We start from the raw sequence: 7,014 nt of genomic DNA, 5'->3' as shown, positions 1-7,014 counted from the left end.
ATACTTTACTAACCTGTAGAACCTACGTAGAAAAAATGGCTGGAATCGTGCAATTGAAACTGTTAGTCAAATATGAAAAGAAGCTCAGGTGTTGGAAATGAAAGCCTTCTTCCTGAAGGACAAGTCTCCCAGGGTTTCCTTATCTGAGGACATTAGCCTGGGCCAATGTACTCACTAGGTGACCTCTGGAGTGAAGCCCAGCTTTAACAGGAAGATGCATAAGAGGGTGACTGCTGAAAATTGGTACAGCTCGATTTGCCCCACGGGTTAAACTTGAGTTCTATGGGACTTCTTCATTTTCCATCCTTTTAAAAAGGGTGCTCTTTTAGCTGAATTCTTCAACTTAAGATAGTCTGTCTTAGTGTTCTCTTTTAGTCAATTCTTACCTATTTAAACTTCTTTAATCCTTTTTTTCTTATCTTTTTACTGTATCTTATCTAGCCTGAATTTTTAGTTTGCTCTTTCATCTTATTCATTTTATACTCTACTATCTCCTTTTATCTAAATTGTATGTATTGGCTTTATATGTGTGGTTTAAATTTTATTTACAAACTTCATCTTATCTTTACTGGCAGGAGGTGGCCAGCTGGAGGATAGCCCCTAAATTAACCAAGAGCGGTTGGATTTCTTGTCTTCTCAATAGCTCTTTAAGTTGTCCACTGTATGTTCTTCTTTCTCCTGATAATATAATTTTAATATAAAACATATCAAACTAATAATGTAGAGTCACCTGTTAACTTCATTGTCTCATCCCATCAAGACAATGATATTTATTTTTAGTGCCAGTGGCTTTGACTTACAATTGTGCCATCTCTTCAGAGATTGGCCCAAACTTTCTAAATGATTCCTCATTCAAATTTACAGTTTCTTTTTTCTTTTTTGGCTGCCCCCACATCATATGGGGTTCCCTGGGCCAGGGATTAGATCTGAATGGCAGTTGAAACCTACACCACAGCTGCAGCAACACAGCATCTTTTAACCCACTGAGCCAGGCCAGGGATCAAACTTTCATCCTGTTGCTGCAGAGACATCACTGATCCCCTTGTGCCAAAGTTGGGAACTCCTACAGTTTCTATTTTTTAACAAATGCTTTATATTGATTAGGCCTTACATACAACTCATGAGCTAGTGAAGAAAACACAGGTGGGAAGTCCTTCAGAATAACCTCCTGGTCCATGTTTAACTCCCTCAAGTATTGCAGCTGTTCCCTTCCTTCTTTCCCATGGTGTCAATCCCTTTAATTAAAGCCTTTGTTATTACTCCTAGAGCACTCTGATTGCCAGATGATTGGTTCCTCTAACTTGAGTCTCCTTCCCTGTTTTTTTCCTTGTGATTACTTCCACAGTACTGTTCTTGAAATGCATCCATCTTCTCAAATGCCTCCTCTAGATCCCATGGTCCATGCATGAAGTCCAAACTCCTCTAGCCAATATTGAAGTCCTTCAGGGTGTCCCAGCCTCCTTTTCCAAACATTTCCACTTCCCTCCCTCATATTAAACAAAATAACCCAACTTAATGGCTCGCTAAACTTCATTTATGTCTTAAACATTTCCACACTTGTTTCTGTGCTCACACCGTTGTTTTTTTTTTTAATGTATTTTTTATCCATTTGTGAATGTCACTATTACACTCACTTTAAAGCCTCTTTCCTATTTTTGACTTTTTTATTTTCTAGATGAAAATAATTAACCTTCTTATGATGTTCCCTGGAGAAATACTATTTATGGAATTAGCATGGGTTTTGGCTCTGGATGGCCCTCCGTTCAAACCACAACTGGGCTATGTATTAATTACTTGACCTGAGGTAAGGTATTTAACTTGTTGAGTCTTATTTCCACATCTCTAAAATGAGGCTAATACAACCCGTCTCATAGTGTTGTTAAAAAGAATACATAACATGAAGCATGAAGTTCTGAGGTCTTTTTCCTATTAAAAAGCTTGAGACTCTGATTCAGTATTTGAGGATAAGGAGAAGAAGAGGGAACCTCTCATGTTATGAGTTATAGAATCATGGGATATGGAGTATGTGAATGTGAGCGGTCACAACACACACACACACACACACACACACACACACACACACACACACACTCAAGGAGCTTCTACCCTGAAGCTGAAATTCTCATTGGATATAGTCAGGTTTTCTTGCTTTTCTGATTCTAGCTGGATTAAGAAGCTTTTTTATATAGAGAAATACTTCTCTTTCTGTCGGAGAAATGTTAAAGTGATCCTAGATAGACCACCTTGAAAACAAATCAAGGTGCATAAACCTATTCTTATTATTGAGGTCTATTTGTGTCTGTAGTAATTTCAAATCATGCAAATATACTGATGCCCAGTATATTAAAAATCTAAAATGAGTTTAAAGCAGCCTTGTGGTTGCCAAGAGGGAGGGGAAGGGAGTAGGAGGGACTGGAAATTGGGAGTAGATAGATGTAAACTGTAGCCTTTGGAATGAATGAGCAATGGGATCTTGCTGTATAGCACTGGGAACTATGTCTGGTCACTTGTGATGGAGCATGATAATATGAGAAAAAAAGAATGTATACATACATGTATGTGTGACTGGGTCATCATGCTGTGCAGCAGAAAATTGACAGAACACTGTAAATCAGCTATAATGGAAAACAATAAAAATCATTATTAAAAAAATCCAAAAACATAAAATAAAATGAGTTTAAAACACTAAAGTATTCAACTTAAAAAAGGCTTGACAGTGATGCTAGTTGAGCAGGAAATTTCAACATGTGCAGGAAAATTGGGGGACAAGGGATTTCTTACAGAAGATGTAGAGAGCATAAGAGTTAACAACAGGCTTTTGCTATAAACACACCCATCAGTGCAAGGGAAGAAAGGATATCTTTCTCCTGATTATTCCAATTTTGTGATCGGGTTATGTCCTTAAAGGAATTTAGCCAATGGGGCATGAATTGACATAAGCACAGCTGTCCCTGTGGCAGCAAAATCTGCCTAAAGCTATGAGAAGAGTGAAATTTGATTCACCACTAAAAAGAAAGACAATATGTATTTCGAGTGAGGATTAGTTAGGAGTGAAAGATGGTTTTAAGATACCTCTCTGTGATCTTTCTAAGTTAGTATCAGTTTATGTTGAATAAAAACAGACTGGAAGGGATAGTACATATTCTGAAACAAATTATCATATCCCTCTCTCTCTCTTTCTCTCTCTCACGCACGCACCCACACACACACACACACACACACACACACACACAAAAAGCACACGCACTTTACAGGATGTATCCAAGTGTGACGTGGCTACAATTAGAGATTCTCATTCTAAGTGCAGTAAGTCAGAAAGAGAAAGACAAATACCATACGAAATCACTCATATCTGGTATCTAATATACAGCACAAATGAACCTTTCCACAGAAAAGAAAATCACAGACTTGGAGAATAGACTTGTGGTTGCCAAGGGGGAAGGGGAGGAAGTGGGAGGGATTGGGAGCTTGAGGTCAACGAATGCAAACCTTTGGTCATGGAATGGATTTACAATGAGATCCTGCTGTGTAGCACTGAAAACTATGTCTAGATACTTACAATGCAGACGACAATGGGAGAAAAAAATATGTATACATGTATGTGTAACTGGGTCCCTATGCTGTACAGTGGGGAAAAAAAAGTGTGTTGGGGAAATAACAATAAAAAAATAAATTAAAAAAAAGAAAAAAAAGAATGTTACATGTATGAATACTTACATATACAGTATACTATAGTAATCTCAGTTTTATAATAGTAAATATATTTTACTAAGTGTTTAGTATGTGCTAGTGCATCAATGCTATCTTAAATACTTAAAGCAACTCTACAAGGTAGATATTATTTCAGTTCTAGTGATGTAGAAACTATAGCTCAGGGTGCTTAAGTGACTTTATCAAGCCAGCTCTAAGAGCAGAATCCTAATGCAAAGTCATCATTCTGTGATCTCTGATTAAAACAAACCAACCAGTCAAGCAAAAAACAAAACCACGCACTGTGCATAACGCCAAATCAACCATAAAATTTAAATAGTGTAAATGTTATAAATATCCTGTGTACCAGGAAATTTTGTTATTACTTATTTTTTTATTACTTTAAATTTTAGGTTTAATTGTCATCATGTTTATCAGAATATTATTGGCTTGCTTGTTGACTGAAAGTATCCTTTTTTTCTCTCTCTTTTTTTTTAAGGTTGCATCTGTGGTACATGGAAGTTCCCGGGTTATGGGATGAATTGGAGACACAGTTATGGTCTACACCACAGAAACAGCAACACCAGATCTGAGCCACATCTGTGATCTACACCGCGATTATGGCAACGCCAGATACTTAACACACTGAGCAAGGCCAGGGACCTATCCTGCATCCTCACAAAGACAACATCCTCAGTTCTTAACCCACTGAGCCACAAGGGGACCTCTTGAAACTATCTTCTCTTTAACTTGTGTTGTCCTTGTGAATCTAGTTCATGCAAATGCTGAAGTCACCAGGCTGCTTGCTCTATTTCTGCTACCAAAGCATCTGGCTCCTGCTAGCAGCTGGTGATGGCAATACCCAAGGGGTCATGTAGTTTTCATTTTACAAACTTTAGGTAGCAATAAGGACAAAAAATGGTCAAAATAATCATAAATGATGCAGTTGTTGGCCCTTGTGGTAAGCAGTGCTGAATCTTAATGACTAAGATTAAAGGTCAGAGAGTCTTGGCCCAGAATGTACATTATGCTAGTTCAGCAGCCTTAAGCTAGCACTAGAAGAAAATATCCATAAATCTTGAGCCAGAATGGTAGAGAAAAGGGCCAAAAAGGAGACAGCTTGCATTGGGGAGAGAAAGCTGAGTGAAGCGATAAAGCTGGATGAAAGCAAAAATTTGGGGGAAAATAAACTGTGTGGCAGGGCCCAAGAGGGTAAAATTGCTCCGTTTGCAAACTGTCATGGACATACCACAGCTTCTTTCTGACCTCAAATTAGCAGGGCAGTGACATGCAACTACTAATGAGATGCATGTTTTCATGGCTTGATTTTCCTCCTCTTAGGTAAATTATTCTGTGAGTAGAGATACACCATATATATATATATATATATATATATATATACCTATGACATGGATATATGCCATTATTCTAAAATTGAATAATTCATTCCTTTTAGGATTGATATCATTAATTTTAAGTTTGTCTTTGATAGAACAGACATCCTTCATCTTCACTATATTGAAATTCAGTTCTCCCAACCTCTCTCAAAAACATGTATCCATTTATGTTTTCAATTTACTTTGAGCTATTTTTCAAAAAGTCAGGTCAAGACCTAATTTCTAAAGCAATCTTAACAGTGCTTTATTGTTCACCAGTGACTTATATGATTAAAGAATCCATCAGGATTTTTTTTGTTGTTGTTGTTCTTTCTATAGCATCTCCTTTGCCAACATCTCATTCTTTGTAGTTTGCACTTCAGCATCCTGAATAAAAATTCATGCAAGAAAGGGGTGCTATACATTAGAAAATGGCAGGTCTATTTCAACAGCCACATAATTTCTTAGAATTTGTGCTTTCTTATTGTGAACATCAACCATATAAATATAAAAAGGCATTCAAATACTTAAATACAGCATCTACCTGAGATTAATAAGGCACCATGGTTTTCTTTCAGCCATGATAATGGTTTTGAAACATCATTCCTAAAAAAATAAAATAAAAAATAAATCCAATTCATTAAAAAACAAACAGACTTAAAGATCGATGCTCAAATTATAAGATTAATGAGTAAGCTACTTTGGTGGGAACATTATGGAAGTTACTAAGATGTGAGGCAAGAACACTATGTGACACAGCTATAGATTTCATCTACATCTGGAATCCCAATAAAGAGCAATTCAGTTCTAGAAATGCGAAATAAATTATTTTTTTAATCCTCAATTTACTTGTGGCCCACATAACTTGCAAGAGGTTTAGGAAGAAAGTGGGCACTTAAAGGGGTAGTAAATGGCTCTTCCAGTCCCAGGAGCTTCGGGATCAGCCGAGCCAGGTACAGACATGGCGAAGTCCAAGAACCACACCACACATAATCAGTCCCGAAAATGGCACAGAAACGGCATCAAGAAACCTCGATGACAACGATATGAATCTCTTAATGGGGTGGACCCCAAGTTCCTGCGGAACATGCGCTTTGCCAAGGAGCACAACAAGAAGGGCCTAAAGAAGATGCAGGCCAACAATGCCAAGGCCATGAGTGCACGTGCTGAAGCTATCAAGGCTCTTGTAAAACCCAAGGAGGTCAAGCCTAACATCCCAAAGGTTGGCAGCCGCAAGCTCAGTCGACCTGCGTACATTGCTCACCCCAAACTTGGGAAACGTGCTCGTGCCCGCATCGCCAAGGGCCTCAGGCTCTGCCGGCCGAAGTCCCAGGCCAACGCTCAGTCCAAGGCCAAGGCCACAGCTGGATGTACAGTTGCAGCTCCAGTTCCTCCAGCCTCAGCTCCCAAAGGTGCCCAGGCCACCACAAAAGCTCCACAATAGAGTTGTTTATCTGCCAATGTGAGGACAGAAGGACTGGTGTGATCCCTTGGCTGTGGTTTATATGGGGCTGGTGTCCTGTGCTGTTTGTACAAATATACCTGCCTCAGGATCTGTCAAAAAAAAAAAGGGGGGCGGGGAATAGTAAATGGATAGAAGAGAAGTGGGCTTCTTATCAAGTTAAATGGCATTTATTTAGCATGAGTGCTAATTGCACTAGGATGTGAGGGATCAGGAACTACAGCTCCATCTCTTGTTAGATCTTAGATGCTAAAGTAACACTGATGTGGAAAACATAATATTCCCACCCTGGAACAGAAAGCCCCCCGATACACAAATTGAAATGAACTGACTATAAGACTTAATGACATATTAATATTTTTCTCACTTTTAGACATTTTCTTAAATCATATCCTGTAATAAGCCAAAGCTGAGTAATAGCTTAAAAAATTAAAATATATTAAATTTGTTATAAATGAGGGAAAGGCTACAGTGTCATGAATTGTC

The 7,014-nt window shown here is 38.3% G+C and overlaps 1 pseudogene; it reads left to right on the top strand.

Annotated features, from left to right (window-relative positions):
• Positions 1-6,008: 6,008 nt before the first annotated feature.
• Positions 6,009-6,561, top strand: LOC100152976 (large ribosomal subunit protein eL29 pseudogene; annotated as a pseudogene).
• The last annotated feature ends 453 nt before the right edge of the window (positions 6,562-7,014 follow it).

The sequence above is a fragment of the Sus scrofa genome, chromosome 1, assembly GCF_054392235.1.
Source record: "Sus scrofa isolate SSC_HxYL_T2T_F1_AM1 chromosome 1, Sscrofa_HxYL_maternal_Yorkshire_Landrace_v2.0, whole genome shotgun sequence".
NCBI classification, from domain to species: domain Eukaryota; kingdom Metazoa; phylum Chordata; class Mammalia; order Artiodactyla; family Suidae; genus Sus; species Sus scrofa.
The sequence above is the reverse complement of the archived record's forward strand: the minus strand, read 5'-3'. Positions and strand labels throughout refer to the sequence as shown.